Raw genomic sequence first — 16,959 nt, 5'->3', positions numbered from 1 at the left:
CTCATTTAATCATTAAAATAATGTTATAAGAAAGAAGTTATTACCTTCATTTTGCACCTGAGGAAATGAAGGCACCCAGAGCCAAGGTCATTTGCTCAAAGGAAGATATCAGTAAGAGAGGAAGTTGAGATTTGACCCCTTAGCCTGGGTGGTCAACCACTTGGCTCCATGGCCCTACTTTTGACACAACTCTGGTATTAGACTATTGTGATTCTCAGGTGGAGAACCTCTGGTTTAGCAATAAGTCATCAGAGAAGACGACACTTTTATTTTCTTTACTCTTAGGATACTAAGGTAGCAAGATATGAAAAATATTTCCAAGATGTCTCAAGAAAGTGCTAAATACAAGAAAATTTACAAAGAATAAGGACTAGTAGTAGGTTATTAATGATCATTTGCTTTGCCTTTTGAAACAAAGTTCACTCTTTTTCCATAATAATAATTAATTTCAGTGAATTCTTTGCAAAAGCATGCACTGAACAGTACCTTAGGGAAGGCACATGGCCTAAAGAGATGTGTAAAACAGTTTCTGCCATAGAAAAGGAGCTCAAAACCCTAGTGTAAAGTCAACTCAACCCAGAGATGTGTGATAATGATGGTACTTTATGGCAGTGAGGCAGAGAAGGAAAGGGAGCATTTATGAGCCAAACTCTATCACATACAAATCTGACTGGGTGATGATCATCATCAGAGAAATCTGAGGCTCAGGGAAGCTGAATTCCATGTCCAAGATCTCCAGAAAGTAGATCAAAAAACCAGAGTTTGACCTGGATCCAAAACCCATGATCTTTTCTACTGTTGTCACTTTGCATCCTCTTCTTTGGGAATTGAGAAATTTGACTTTAGTGTTGCATCTTAAAAAATGGATCAGTGTCAGAGTTAGAAGAGAAATAGTCTCTCACTGATTATTCTGTTGTCTCTGCAACTTGCCTTAGAAATGAAGTAATAAGCTACGTGATAATGTGGAATCTGAGGAAAAAGATTTGGGAGTGGGACTCTGCAACCTGAGTTAATAGCCCCATTCTTCTCAGGGACACTGCGGCTCACAAATACCTCCTTGTTTTAGAGACAGAGGTTTCTCATCAGAGAGTTAAGTACGACTCTTCTTCTGATGGTTCTGACCTGTTTTCATTTTCCTTGGGAGCTCAGGCCCTCACTTCCACCCCGAGTAATTGCCCTAAAGCAGTTTGCTTATAACTATGAAAATTATTTCTCCATTTCTACTCCTGAGCATCAGCTCTTTCTTTTCTTTTTCTTTTTTTTTTTAAGGAATGCTTCACGAATTTGTGTGTCATCCTTGCTCAAGGGCCATGCTAATCTTCTCTGTATCATTCCTATATATATATATATTTTAACAGTATATGTGCTGCTGAAGCGAGTACCATTAGCTCTTTCTTAATTGTCAAAAGCAATAGTGAGTCTGCTTCAGGCTGTATAGTTATTAGGCAAATCTGATCTGTGAATTCTAGACAAGATACTTAACACCAGTAAAAACACAACAATTAAGGATAAGTTGTAGTCAGGATTAGAGATTTCTACAAAGAAACAGCCCTTCCTGAGGAAAGCCGACCTTGGGTGGGATAAAGCTCTGTGGACCATAACGGGGTCTTGATTGTTTATTTCCATCTGGAGACATCAGCAAAAGAATGTTTCTCATCAGAGTCAGCTGTGGAAATTCAGGAGTTTAATAATGTCTCCATTTATTCAAACATTTCAAGGCTGTAGAACATTACTAAGATCAAGCATAAAATTCCAATTCATTCAGTTATATTCAAAAAAGAGAAGAGTTCTAAGCACGGTGCCTTTAGAATCTCTGCCAGGTCACCAGATCTACTAGCATAGTCTCAGAACTCACCATATCCTGAGGATGCCTCATTTCCCTTCCTGAACCATAAGGGGAAGATTCAGCCAGATGGATGCTCCTTTGGAAATGTCCAGTTATTGGCTTTCACAGTTTGCTGTTATCTTTTCATAAGCTAAGTGTTAAATTGACAGATGGTCACCACCCATCATTTAATGAGCTGCTCTTGGGAAAGCAATGCTGTATGTTGGATGCACTCAGGAGATGGGCAGATATTATTTCGAATTCTGACTCTATCAATAGCTGGCTGAATTTGACCAAGTAACTTTACCCTTTGAGTCTTAGTTTCTTCATCTGTAACATGAATATATTAATTACATGGGTTTGATAAGCAACAATTTGGATAAATTTTGTGACCTGTTTCCCTTATTGGCAATTGATATTTGCACAGCAAATAGCATTTTCCTTCCCATAAAAACAATAGAAATTTTAGGTAGTATACAAGGAGTTGAAGACTTTCCCTGGAGTATGGACAAACCAATATACTTAGGCAATGCTGGAAAAAAAAGTATCATTACAGTGGGATTTATAAGAACAAATATATTCTAAGTATTTGGAAAGGAAGTGAATTTTACAAATTTACCAGTGCATTCATTCAGAAAACTTTGAATTCTTATTATGTTTATGTAACTAAGGGGAACTGGAAACCAGGTGAGAATGGTTAAGGTAATATGAGAACACAAAACTTGTTCTAAGGAAAGTATGCAAGCAAAATAGGATTGGGGGTTTTAAAGATGAAGAAATTATTTTAGACTGGCAGATTCAAGATGAATGTAGGTAGGAAACAGCTTCTAAGCTAAATCTTAGAGCAAAAGTTAAATTTGAAAGTACAGAAATTAAGGAAAAGGCATTCCAGATAGTGCTTGAGCAAAACCGGAGAGAGCACTAAATATGCAAGGACCCAACTGCTGTGCTTGGAAGGGCCCTGTGCTTGGTTGAATGCTGTCATTGCCATCTTGAAATTCTGAAACAGTTTTTGTATTAAGAACCTTGCATTTTCAATTTATAATGGCCTTTGAAATTATGTAGCTGGTCCTGATCGGAGGAAATGATTTAAATAAAAATCCTGAAAAGGTAGGTTTAGTTTGATTATGAAGGATCTTAAATGTCAAGAGTAAAGAACTTGATTTTATTATGCCAGGGAATGAGAAGAGCTATGAGCCAGAGAGTGATATGAATAAGGTTATGAATTAACCAGGCAAACTATGTATGCTGGGTAAGAAAAGACAGGGAGACCAGACAGCCATGGAATGCCATCCATCCCTGTTTATTCAGGGCTGCCCTGGTTTATGGTAGTTACCCAGTATAGTTATTAATAATACCATCTCACTTCCCAATGCATCCCATTTGGATGATAAATTATGTGGTTATGCAAGTTATTTCAATAGTCAAGGCAAATTAAGTGATGGTTTTGGATCGGAGCAGGGAATGGTGGTGAATAGAATATAAGGAAACAAGAAAATAGATTTAATTATCAAACTCTAAGTATGAACTTCGTTTTAGCCTCAAAACCTTCTGCAGAAGGCTATGTGCTTGTAGTTGACCTTTAATTTCAGTTACATGAGGAAACCCATGATGGCATCAAACTACTCTGAATGTAGTAGTGCACTCAGGTAAATACAAATTTAATTTACCACTCTGCATATGAAGAATCATATTACATATTTGAATAAGATCTTATTTGTCCTGTCTAAAGTTTCTGCTTGCTGTGCTTCTACTTTGGTGGACGTCTTGCAAAATTCTACCCCTTCCTCCCTAACAAAGAATCCATGGGCCAAAAGGGCAGAATCCACTCCTTTATAGGTAAAGATTAAATTATTTAGCATGACATTCAAAACTACCTGTCTGCACATATTCTAAATAGGACCCTGGGTATGGTGATTTAAAGAATTCATCAACAGATGGTTGAATATCCACCATGAGAGTAGGTGACATTGTGTATGTGTGTGTATGTGTTATCTAATTCATACATTGGGCATCCTCATATTTGCTTGGAATATTTTTGGAATGCTTTAAGGTGGTAGAAAGAATAATGTGAAATTTCAGTTTGAATTCTGGCTCTCCAACTTGTCAGTTATTGAAATTAAGCAAGTGTCAACTATTCGGAACCTCCATTTCCTCACTGAGAAAATGATGCCACCCTGCAGCCTGTTGTAAGGGTGTGAAATGCTTTTTAAAACCCCTAAAATACTGGTTCTCTAAGTCAGCATGCATGCATCAGAATCACTTAGAAGGCTTGTTAAAACTCAAATTGCTGGGCCTCACCCCTAGAGTTTCTGATTTGGTAGAACTTGCATTTTAACAAAATCCCATGTCATTTTGATGCTGCTCCCTTGGGGGCCACATTTTGAAAACCATTGCTCTTAGAAAATGTAAGCCTTCTTAGAAAATCTAAAAGAATTACTCCCATCTGTCTATAGGATAATTTTTTTTTCAGTGGGGGAGGTTTCACATTATAAAATAAAAAAGCATTAACAAAAATGTATGTGACTACATAGTTTAGGCATCTTGGCGATGTGAAGAAAATAAGGATTGCTATGAATCATCTATTGGCTCATGCAAAAGAAAACCAAGGATTATACTTCCAGCTTAATTTCAACTTTATAATGATTTTCTTTAATTACTATATAGGACTAAACATGAAGATGCAGTAGTGTGAAATTAATACTGACAATCCTGGGCTTGCCTGGGCTTGGCAGATTAAACAGCATTTTACTGCATCCATAAAGGAATGAGGAAATAAAATGAAAAACTGATAGTGAATGGAATTACTTATTTGAAGCTAGTGATTATGTCAAACTGTCATTCCCAGAGACAAGATTAAGCGTAGAAAGACAACCAGATAAATTATAAACCACTCTATGAAGCCGGTATCCATCTACTCTGCAAGCCCGATGACAGTGGAAATCTGCAATCGACTTGGTCATGGCCTATTTGGGGTCACATGTTTAGCATTTCAAGGCTCCTAGCATTCTTGAAGAGTTGAGATCAAGAAGATCTTAGAGGTCATGTGAGATTAGACTCACTTTTTGAGGCATTACATTAAATTATTTTATCTAGAATGAAAAAAAAAAGAGATTTCCTTCCTTTAAAAGTTATCATTGCAATACAATTTAGAGAAAAAAGAATAGTATTGAAGAGTATACCAAAATCATGTGTAACATAGAAATCACCTTGAAATACAGCAAAGTTAATGCACTGCACTTTTGAATGAGGCTGTTTTTAATTTTATGTTCCCCTTTCCTTTTCTTCAATTCTCTTATTTTTTTCCTTCTTTCCTCTTTTCTGTATCAGTCTTGCTTTATAATCTAGACTTGTGGATCACACAAAAATCCCTTAAAATTTGACTGGATCACTCATTCCATATCTACCAACTGGTGTTTGGTAAATTATGTCTGATTAAACTGAGGGTCCTGGCTTTAGTAGAAACACAACTGTACTTTCTGTAGAAGTGAAAGGAATCACAGAATTCTGTAGTCTCAGAGTGAAACCATTAGCTTCCTGAAGTTGTCCTTCTACTATCTCTAATCAAACTGTTGCAGAGTCTGGTTCTCTTTTGCCTTTTGCTGCTTTGCATCCTCATTGTTGCACAAGAAATTTTGTCTTGTTTTTTCAGTTTTACACAAGCATTAAAATTTTGCTCGGAAGAGGCACTCAACTTAGTATAACCAATGAGACATTTGCTGTTTTATAGCTGGGCCCTTTTGAACAGTGTAAGATTTAACATATTACTTTTGGGAAATAATTTTGACTGGAAAGTACTGAAGCAGGATGAAATCTACACCTTGAAGAAAGGGTAGATCAATAGAAAGGAAAAAGAGAAGGAGATTATGGAATCTGGAAACTCCAGGTATGCAGCTGAAGACTGACTTTCTGTAGCCTGAGAATTGGCCTGCACAGTCATGAACCAGTATCAAGATTGTTACCTTTCAGATTATATAAAAGGTGTTATAATGGCTAGATTTTTGACAATTAAGGTAGAACTCAAAGTCTTGCGAGATATACTTCCAAACTTGCTGTCATAGAACCAACTTCTCTGTTTTGCTAGGATTCCCAGTGGAGAAAAGGATATAACTGCTGGAGTTATTTCTCTTAAAGGATTTGCTATCAACTATTTCCTCCTGTTCTCTCAGCAGTTGTCCAACTTCCCCCTCCAACAATATCAAAAGTTGGGGAAAGTCATCAAACCTTCCAGTTAGAAGGTTTCCTCAGTCATCTAGAAGATAGTTTATCTTATTTTGGGGGTTTTATCTCTCATTATCCATGGCAAGAAGCCACCGAGGCTTCCTTGTAGTCTTTTGGTGCTAGAGCTTAAGGTTCCATATTTTGGACTGTTCTATTGTTGGAGCATTTCTTTCAAATGAAAATGCACCTCCTTTCACTCTCAGGGAAATTGGAGTTAATCTTGGTTCCTAATGGGTCCTGTGTGACTTTTTGCGATGCTGTGCATATTATTGTATTCAGTGATTACTGTTCAAGCACTGCATTAAACACTCACATCAATACTAGATACTGTTGTTATATCTATTGTACAGATGGAACCAAAGCATGCAGCTAGGAAAGATAGACCAGGAAAATTACCTTTGATCTACTGCTTGGAAATACCTTTCTGTGTTCTTTCTTTGTCCACTGGTGTCTCTGGTTCTTCTAATAAAGAAGATGCTGCAGGCTTTCCAAGTAGATCCAGATACTTTTTGTCACATACAAATGATAATCTTAATACTTAGGCATATTTCTTAGAGGCATTCAATAAATTGGTTTTAATACAACTAAATATACTTCCTAATGGGGTAAAGGATAAATGAAAGTCAATGGACAATATGCTTGGTAGGAAGGGCAGCTTTAGAGCTTCCAAGCAATGCCTTAACAGGTTTTTATTCAATGTCATTATAAGAAATTCATCTCAGATGCTAGAGAATGGACCGCTTATGGAAATCTCAGACTCATCCATACCAAGTATATATTTTCAAAGTTCCTTCTAGCTTGCCTCCCACTTACTGTCAGAGCAATACGAAAACATGCTAATAGGGAAGAAATATTGTAAACTCTTCAAAAGGCATTCAAGCTCAACTGATGGAGATAGATTTATTTAAAGTTCTTAACCTGAATTTTCTTGATGTTCTGATGATAAATCAAAAATGACCAAAAAACTTCATCTGCAAAAGTCTTGTTTTTTGTAGAGAGTTAGAACTTTCTTTCTCTGTGGTATAGAAGGCTCATTATTATAATTCATGCTTGTTCTAGGATTCTCAAAATTATTCAGAATAAGAATTATTAAAATATGTTAGAAACACAATGAAAATGAACATAGAGACACAATCAGGTGCAAAAAACCAGGTGGCAAGTACTTAAAAACAGCCATAATGGTTTTTATTGAAAGCTAAAGTAATCACAAAGATGCAAGTAATATCGGGACCATGAAGATATTTCTTCAAGCCCAGTTAGTAGTATGAATACCTACAGTAAATATATTTATGTTCTAATCTCACGAATTCATTAAGAAACTGAACTAAAAGCAGAGAGTACTATAACTGTTCCTTTGTTATATATTAACCAGATAACAACTTTGGAGTATGGTGAGTAAGCATGGGGTTTCCCTTTCCAAGAGTTGTCAATGTACTAGTACCAAAGTGGAACTTTTTTGTCTCAGACCTGATGGATCTCATGGAGATGAGTGAGGTTAAGCTTTCTGAGTTGGTGCTGATGTATTTGGCTCATTATGGTTAATTAGCTCTTCATGTGAAGTTAGAGATTGATCATTAATGTCATCATTGATTTTAAACAGTGTGTCAGATACATTCATGTGAGATTTTTATGTAAGATATTTTTCTGAGGGAGGGAGAAAAAAGCCTAGAGTCTGCAACATGAAATTGAGAAGACATCTTTCACGGTGGCCAGACCTCCAGGAGGCTGGATAATGATTATGAATCCATTACTGGTGATATATTACATAAAGCTGTGGGAATAGAAAGCTTTTCAAATTACACAGAGAGTAATCAACAGCCAGCAGCAATGGCCCGAAGCTGTCACACCTGCTGTGGGCCTTCCATGTGAATATGCACATGTCCAGGTCCCAGCGCTTTGACAAGGCAGAAGGAATTTTCTTTCACCTTTAGTTTAGCTTTCAAATTATAAAATAATCTCCTGGGCTCTGTCACCCACTGTAGGGTGGACAGGAACTCTGTCCTGAAAGCACTGTTAATCGAAGCAGCTCTGCCTCCTTTATTCAGACCTCAAGCCAATTGCTAAAACTTACTCTTGTGATTTTTCTCTTCTCTTCTTAGTCACCTTCTACCTCATGAACCATACACTTTAAGGAAGTGCAAACAAATTGCCCAGCTCACAGGCTATCTAATTTATCTCAAAGAGAGATAGGGAGTGAGGAGGTGGGGGAGGAAGGGAAGGAGAGAAAGTGTGGAAGGTTTTTTAGAATTTTGACAACATTTGGAGACAGGAACATTTTTATTATGAGAATAGAAATTTCAGTTGTAAATCAGATTGTGGGCTTAGAATTCATTTATTTAGTCAGAATCCTGAAGTACCAAGTGCTGGTTACTGCAGGTAGGTGGATGAACAGGAGTGATCCACAGCGATTGTGGGCCATGGCTCAGAGAGGAAATGCCCGATTCCTTCCTCAGCACATTATATATCGTCCGTCCTGGAAAATGCAGTTGTCGATATTGACCAGAGGTTAACGATACTGGGTTTCCTCTGTAAACTTCACTCTTATTTGCAGTCTACCTATACAAAAATGATAGTACCGCTTTAGTCCATATAGGACTATTTTGTGAATTTGTAAAAGGCATCCCTTCCTCAAGATATAATCTTATTATCTGTCTTCAATTTGTAATAAATATGGAAATCTTTTATGATAAACATGTAAGCGTTCCCCAGAGCTGTGTACTAGGCCACACATACAACCAAATGCAATTATTTTAGTAAGTTGTGTATTATTGCTTCCCCATAATCCAATTGGCTGGGTCCCACCCTGTGCTGTATTCACATAGTAAACACTGACCTCGTATTTTTATCCAGAATGACATGTGCAGAGATACCAGTTTGCACAGTCAATGACAACTCTGATACCAGTGACATTTGGAACCGACAGGCTGGACCATCTTCATTTTCTCCTGTAGTTCTTCTTGCACTTTGATTCTGCTCCCACCCAGTTCCTGACTTTTGGCTCTTCCCCTCATTTAGGGCTTTATTTACAGTGCATCAAAACTGTAGCTCATATTTCATATGCACAGTAACAGAAGTTTTCCTGATGGCAAATCTAATAGAAATTGGAATAAAGAAGATGCGAGGAGCTCTCTAAAAATTATATGTTACTACAGGATGTTTGCAAATATTTTGCTGAGGAAGCCAAGGAAATACTCTGATAAAAGAAAAATAGTATCTTTAGGTCTGGAATGAAGCAGTTTTAACTCAGAGAAGGCAGATTGAGTACAAAGGGAGAACAAAACTTTTCAGCGTTTCTCTTACCCTGTGTACTGGACACTGGTCCCTGATCCTAGCAGACTGGTCCTTTTATTAGGTGCATAAGCCACTTTCCTTAGAGAGGAAAAGCGCAATTCACCAATGACCATCCAGTGTGACTGTGCCTGTTCTTACAAAGGAGCTGATGACTGACTTGATCCCCTTAGAGGTGTTTTATCACAGGATGTCATGATTTTTGATTCAGGCCTATTTTTCACTGTATAAAATTGGGGCAAACATTTTTTTAGCTGTCTCTTCTGAATTAGTATGAGGCTAGTTCTCTAGAATCTGAAATAGTATAGGTAAGCTGATCAAGTGCAATTTTTGACCAGAAAGGCTGACAGTCTGACCAAAATAGTCTGACGGATCTGGATTGCTGTAGGTTTCCTAACAATTGCAGATCTGTAATTCTGAATTTTCACTAATTCACTTGAACTTCTCACTCATAAATTCAATCAATGGAATTTAATTTAATGCATTCCAAAGTTATATGTAAAGAAATGCTGCATAACCATGTGACCTAAGGCAATTTACTTGGCCAGATTCTTCCTCTGTACCATGAGATATTTATTTCATAAGGTTATGGGAAGTAAATGAGTTAATAAGGTTAGAGAATTAAATGAGTTAATACATCTATATAATCTGAATAACAGTAACTGGCATGCATAGAAAACACCATATGCATTTAAATTTCATGATTTTTTTTGTTTACATTAATGTTATGAACTATAGTCTTACTAAAGCAAAAGCATATCTGAAATAGTTTTTTTTACATTTTAGCTTCACCATACCTCCAAAGAGATATGGAGGTCACTTTAAGCACTTCATAGGTACATGCATATTTTTATTTTATTGTTAATGTATTTTTTATTGTGCAAATAACATATATACAAAAAGCAATACATTTCAAAGCACACCACAACAATTAGCTATACAACAGATTTCTGAGTTTGGTATGGGTTACAGTTCTACAATTTTAGGTTTTTCCTTATAGCTGCTCCAAGACACTGGAGAGTAAAAGAAATATCAGTATAAAGGTTCAGCAGTCATGTATACCTTTTTTGGTAGAAAAATTACCATTAAGCTACTATTTAGAAGCAATTTTATTGTGCCATTCAACTTAGGTATTTAATAAGATGCTTTCTCTTGATTTATATCTCATCTGAGTTAATGATCCTTTGACTTCAGAGAAAATAGAACTTATAACTGAAATGTTCTTTGACAATAATTCTGTAGTATATAACTAGATGTGAATGTTTGTTTATTAAGTAAAAGGGACACAAAGGTGAGGTTATTTCAAGCTTCCTAATATGCAGGTGATTGAATTATCAAGAAGATGGACATAGCTACGTATGCCTTATTTTGCTAAATAAAAGGGTTCTTTGATGCCCATAAACATTTGTTCTAACTGGCCCACTGAGCATTTGAAGCATATTCAAAGGTCATGTATTTGGGCAAGACTTCAGTCATAAAGCCCAGATGGGCTAAAATACAAAGGAATGTAAATACTTCAAAGTTAGAGCTGTTAAAACAGGATTTCTTGGCTGGGTTTCTTAGGTTGCTTTAATTTTAGAGGGTTCCATTAGAAAATGTCATGAATAATTTTCACAAGGGGCTAAAGAAGACAACAAACAACGACCTACTTCTACCACAATGGTGGAGCTTTTCTTAAAGAAAAGTTGGTATAAACAAATATCAGTGAAAACTTTTTCCTGAATTGTTTTAAATGGTACTCTTGGAAGCTACTGACAATATCTCTACAATCAATGTTTACCTTTTCCTGGTTCTCTAATGTTGCTGAGAAGGTTAAGGTGTTAAGCTAACCTGGACACTAATGCATGAAAAAAACAGCTTTTGACCTGGAAAGTTATCATGTTAGCACTTGTTTGAATGCTTTATAGTTTAGACATTTCTAAGATTTAGTTTTATGCTTTTCTACCCTATAATGCCTTCCTTACCTTGTGGTTGGCAGCTTTGTGAGACCAAGCATCTTTCTGTAACCAGCATTTTATAATATACTTTTTACTTTATGGAAATTAATGAACAAAACCCTCTAACAATGCAATTTAAAAAATCAGCATAATATTCTAACTTCAACAATTTTAAGAAGTAAAAGGAAAGTCATTTTATTAAAATGATATGCACAACTGGAGTAGAAGATGAATTATGCCATTTACTCTTACACCTAAATGTCTAGGTAGTCATTTGCAAGTTTTGAAGGACAACCCTGTGTATTTGCAAGACATTTAACATTCCTAGCCCCCATTCACTGAATGTCTTATTACACTGTCTCTACATATCATTGACATAACCAAGAAATATCCTCCATAAAATTCTCAACCCCCCGATGACCAGTATAGCCCTTTTGATTACTATCATCTCTACCAATTTGAAAAAGAATATTAAAACAATTCCAAATAAAAACAGTTTAGCCTATTACAAAACCATTAACAAATTAATTTCATTAGGTATATTTTTATTGTCATATCATCACCCTTTTTAATTCAGTCAACTGTTTCCAACTCTCCAAACTCAGAAATTTGTAAAGGGTTGCTCTTTGTTTTGTTTTTAATTTGAGACATCAACAATAGTTTGAGGCATAGGAAACATATAAAATAGATATTGATTTTGTTAAGTACAGTAAATTGGTTGCCTACATTGGTGTGACTGGAAGTAACTCCCTTTCAGAGAAGGGACAGGGACTCTCTAAAAAGTTAGAAGTAACAGTGGAGCTTTCTGAAAAAATGGAATATATTCTGCAAAAGTTGCAGTTTAAGCAGCAATAAAAAATAAGCTGGTTTTGGTCCAGTAGAGGTCACCTATCAGAAACAGACAAGTATGCTCTAATAACTGATCTGTGATCATTATTTGCTTTGGAACACCCTTCTTTGTAATAAGGAACTTATATGTCAACCAATCATTGTAACTTCTGCTTTGGAAATATCCCATTGCCTTCATAAGCCACTGTAAGTTACTAGCCATTTGGGATTCTTACTTTGACTTTAAATATCTACCTGCTCAAGTAATGTCTCTTCAAGCAACACTATTAATTATCATTGATGACTCAGTTCCTTTTTTGACAGTTTCTGATGTCAGAAGTGGGATCTGGAGAAACCCCAATCCCTGTGGCTGATGAGTGACCAGCTGTTGGACCCACAGGACCCTTTGCATCTGAAGCTGTGTCACAGCCCACAGAGAATGAGGTGTAAGTGTCTCCTGGTTCTGAGTCCTGCTTTCTTTGCACTGAGCTCTTCAGGTGTATTGTTAGACTTGGTATGAGTTAGGTGTGTTCCAGATGGCTCCTTGGTGGGTACCTTTTTCTGTCTGTAAGTGTGTGTGTTCCTGAGGTTGTGGTATACCTTTAGACACATTTCTGTTATAGGACCCCTGTAATATTTTAAGAACATTTGATTGAACATGAGGTCTTATCAATTTAAACTTAAATCTCTCTTTTTTTCTTCTTCAGGAAAGACACATGTTGTACGTATTTTCTCACTATGAGCCTAGTTCATGTCTGTTTTTGAATAAATGGGTAAATCTCACCAGAGATGACTTGAGGTTGCAGTGGCCACTTTGGGAAACATTTGAGCTAGCTAAAATAGTGCATTTGAGTGGTGCCCTAGAAAAGAAAGGTTCCCAGACTCTACAAAAGGAATAGGGGACATTTTTCAATTGGTATTCCTAGGTTTCTAAGAGACAAAATGACTCTAAAATAGCCTCTTTAAAAGATTCTTTTGGGCGATGCAATGGTGGGTCAGTAGCAGATTTCTTGCCTGCCATGCCAGAGACCCAGGTTCGATTCCTAGGGCCTGCCCATGCAAAAAAAAAAAAAAAATCCTTAAAGTTTAAAAAAGAGAAGCTAAAAAACCTTGAAAACTAGTCATGCTGCTCCCTTTTATACTCCTACAGACTTCTTTCATCTACTCACCTTTCCACCTGAACCCCCAGAGCCTAAAACTTGGTTGCTCCTAAAAATTAGAGCATCTGCTGAGATAAGTGCACTGGACAAGAGCTGAAATTTATCCCATTATGAAGGATTTCTTGGACCCCAAGACAAATCAGACCAAGTTGTGGAAGAAATTATATCAACTATTTCAGATGTCCTTTTTAATTGCCCATTGTCCAAACTTCTTGTCACAGCAATGGGGCCATTAAATGGTAAACTTTGCTTTTACTTTATGAGAAGTCTCCAGCAAATCGTTTAGAGAGAGGTCTTCTCACAAAATAGAATTATAAATTAGATTCCACACCTGAGAAAATGAACATAGACATTCCACTTCACCCAGTGCCTATCTGCATGGAATAATTAGATCTCCCTTCTAAAAAAAAAAAAATTGTAGGTTATTCAGAGCTCTCTGTCATTAATATGGGGCACATCAAAAATACTGACCCTATAAAAATGCAAATAGACCCTTCCACAATTTTACCTAAACTGACCCAATGGAAAGTTTTGAGACCTGGTTACTATTGCCAGTGAGTCTCAAATTTCCTCCAGTTGACTTTTCCTCTTTTTAATCGGAAAGTTCAACTCCCAAACCATTACAATGAAAGCAGCAACAAACATTGGCCTTCATCCCATCAAAAGAGGCTTTAATGCAGCCAAACCTTAGGATTATCTAAATACAATTTATTCTTCAGAGATCTCACTCAAAATGTTTGAGATGACAAAAATCGTAAAGTTTACATCAACTAAATTGATAAACTTTATCTTGATAAAGTTTAATTGAACAATATTTGTGCTTTTTAGGATGTTAGCTTAAAGATAAATTTTACACTCTTTTTGGTAACTTAAGTGTGTAAAGCTGTTGAAAAAGAGAGTAGTTTTTCCCTAAAGTAAAGGGATGATTGTTTTAGTGACAAGAAAAAAGAAAAAAAATATTAGGGAAATTCTGAACGGATATGAAAAATTGTAGGAGGTTAGCAGAAAAGGAATTTGACTTCATGTGGTTAAAGTTGGTAGGATTTTATGGGTTTATTTATGGAAATTTAAAAAACATTCATATCAAATAGTATACTGATTTGGGTTTCTTGTTACAATAACAAAATATTCTTTCATTATTGGTTTGCTCTTGGTAAGAGGTTATAAAAGTTTTGCTTTGTTTTTTTTCTTTCTGAGCCATCAGTGTAGAAGGCTGACATTCTGTGCTTGTCAAAATAGTTTCTTGACCTTTAAACAATCATGCTACCTTTCATAACAACTTCTCCAATTTTTATTGATACTTTGGCTAGATAGAGGACTGATTGTTATTTTGCAATGGCCCATGACTTTGGTTCAGTGTTCAAACATTGGCAACTTTAACCATTTTGCTCTCCCAAAGTCAAATCCGAGATAATATCTTCTTGATTTCTCTTTGAGACTTCACATTTAGAGGACATATTTTAAACTTTTCTTAAAAGGGCCTGATCAGCAATGTATATATTGCTATTGAATTACAGAAAATTAACGTTTTGGTTCCTATCTCCCAGTTTAAGTGGGTCTCTCCAAAGGACTAAAATTGAACATTCCTCCCCATAGATAACTATAAATGGAAACTGACTAAGGAGCAGGACAAACTCCTTAGGCTCCGAAGCAGATGACTTCAGAGGTGACCAGCTTTACACAAGATTGTGGAATAAGAAACCATAGACCTAAGCTTTACCCATTTGGTCCCCATACCTTGCAATATTGTTACCACCTTTTGATTTTCTATTATTGACCTATTTGCCAACCTTCTCTAGTATCAAATGAAATCTTTAGTTATAATAATGTTAGCTTTAATCATCCCAAATATTTTAAATTTTGGACTACCCTTTAGATACAGCAATATATTACTTGTATAGCTCTGCTATAGCCCACCTAAGTTTGCGCTTTGCATAAAATTGCTTAGAAAAGGCCAGAGAGGGGGCCAAGATGGCGGCTTAGTAAGGTATGTGCGTCTTAGTTCCTCCTCCAAAGCAACTACTAGGTGAACTGAAACAGTGCAGGACAGCTCCCGGGGCCACGGCAGGGAATGGAGACACAGCATACCCCAGTCTGGACTGGCTAGTCTGACTGCGAGACTTGGCTGCGGTGAGATCCCCAAGCGGCGCGCGATTTCCCGAGCAGCGGCAGCTGTGGCAGCCAGAGATCCTCCCTCCCTCCTTCCTGGGCCGGCTGAGAGTCTCGGAGAGGCAAGTTCCCAAGCCGAGGCGGCCGGTGCCCCTCTTTTGCGGGCGGCTGCCTGGTCCGCTACGAGTCTCGGATCAGAGGGCTACCCAAGCTGCGGTGGCCCTCCCCCGCGGGTGGCTTCCTGGTCCGGTGGCGAATTCCCCGGGCCCGCTGCGGCCGGCAACCAGCCACAGGGTCCCCTCAAGCCGCGGCGGCTGACACCCCCACCACACACGGCCCCCCGAACCAACGGAGAGAATTGGATCGGAAATCCCCAGGCCGCGGAGATCGGTGACCGGGGGGATCCCTTCCAAACATGTGAGACAAACATGTGCCACGAGCGCCACCTACTGGGCAGGATAAGAAAAACAGAACCCAGAGATTTCACAGAAAAATCTTACAACCTTGTTGGGTCCGACACCCAGGGAAATCTGACTAAATGCCCAGACGCCAGCCGCAGAAGATAACGGTCCACACTCAGAAGATTGAGAATATGGCCCAGTCAAAGGAACAAACCAATAGTTCAAATGAGATACAAGAGCTGAGACAACTAATGCTGAATATACGAACAGAAATGGAAAACCTCTTCAAAAATGAAATCGATAAATTGAGGGAGGACATGAAGAAGACATGGGCTGAACATAAAGAAGAAATAGAAAAACTGAAAAAACAAATCACAGAACTTATGGAAGTGAAGGATAAAGTAGAAAAGATGGAAAAAACAATGGATACCTACAATGATAGATTTAAAGAGACAGAAGATAGAATTAGTGATTTGGAAGATGGAACATCTGAATTCCAAAAAGAAACAGAAACTATCGGGAAAAGAATGGAAAAATTTGAACAGGGTATCAGGGAACTCAAGGACAATATGAACCACACAAATATACGTGTTGTGGGTGTCCCAGAAGGAGAAGAGAAGGGAAAAGGAGGAGAAAAACTAATGGAAGAAATTATCACTGAAAATTTCCCAACTCTAAAGAAAGACCTAAAATTACAGATCCAAGAAGTGCAGCACACCCCAAAGAGATTAGACCCAAATAGGTGTTCTCCAAGACACTTACTAGTTAGAATGTCAGAGGTCAACGAGAAAGAGAGGATCTTGAAAGCAGCAAGAGAAAAACAATCCACCACATACAGGGGAAACCCAATAAGACTATGTGTAGATTTCTCAGCAGAAACCATGGAGGCTAGAAGACAGTGGGATGATATATTTAAATTACTGAAAGAGAAAAACTGCCAACCAAGACTCCTATATCCAGCAAAATTATCCTTCAAAAATGAGGGAGAAATTAAAACATTCTCAGACAAAAAGTCACTGAGAGAATTTGTGACCAAGAGACCAGCTCTGCAAGAAATACTAAAGGGAGCACTAGAGTCAGATACAAAAAGACAGAAGAGAGAGGTATGGAGAAGAGTGTAGAAAGAAGGAAAATCAGATATGATATATATAATACAAAAGGCAAAATGTTAGAGGAAAATATCATCCAAA

The 16,959-nt window shown here is 37.3% G+C and overlaps 1 non-coding gene across 1 annotated transcript; it reads right to left on the bottom strand.

Annotated features, from left to right (window-relative positions):
* Positions 1–1,260: 1,260 nt before the first annotated feature.
* On the bottom strand, positions 1,261–1,363 carry LOC143643011 (U6 spliceosomal RNA). Its single transcript, XR_013156066.1, has one exon. It is a non-coding gene; the product is annotated as a U6 spliceosomal RNA (small nuclear RNA).
* Positions 1,364–16,959: the final 15,596 nt, after the last annotated feature.

The sequence above is a fragment of the Tamandua tetradactyla genome, chromosome 7 (assembly GCF_023851605.1).
Source record: "Tamandua tetradactyla isolate mTamTet1 chromosome 7, mTamTet1.pri, whole genome shotgun sequence".
In the NCBI taxonomy this organism is placed as follows: Eukaryota; Metazoa; Chordata; class Mammalia; order Pilosa; family Myrmecophagidae; genus Tamandua; species Tamandua tetradactyla.
This window is presented reverse-complemented; position numbering and strand designations above follow the sequence as displayed.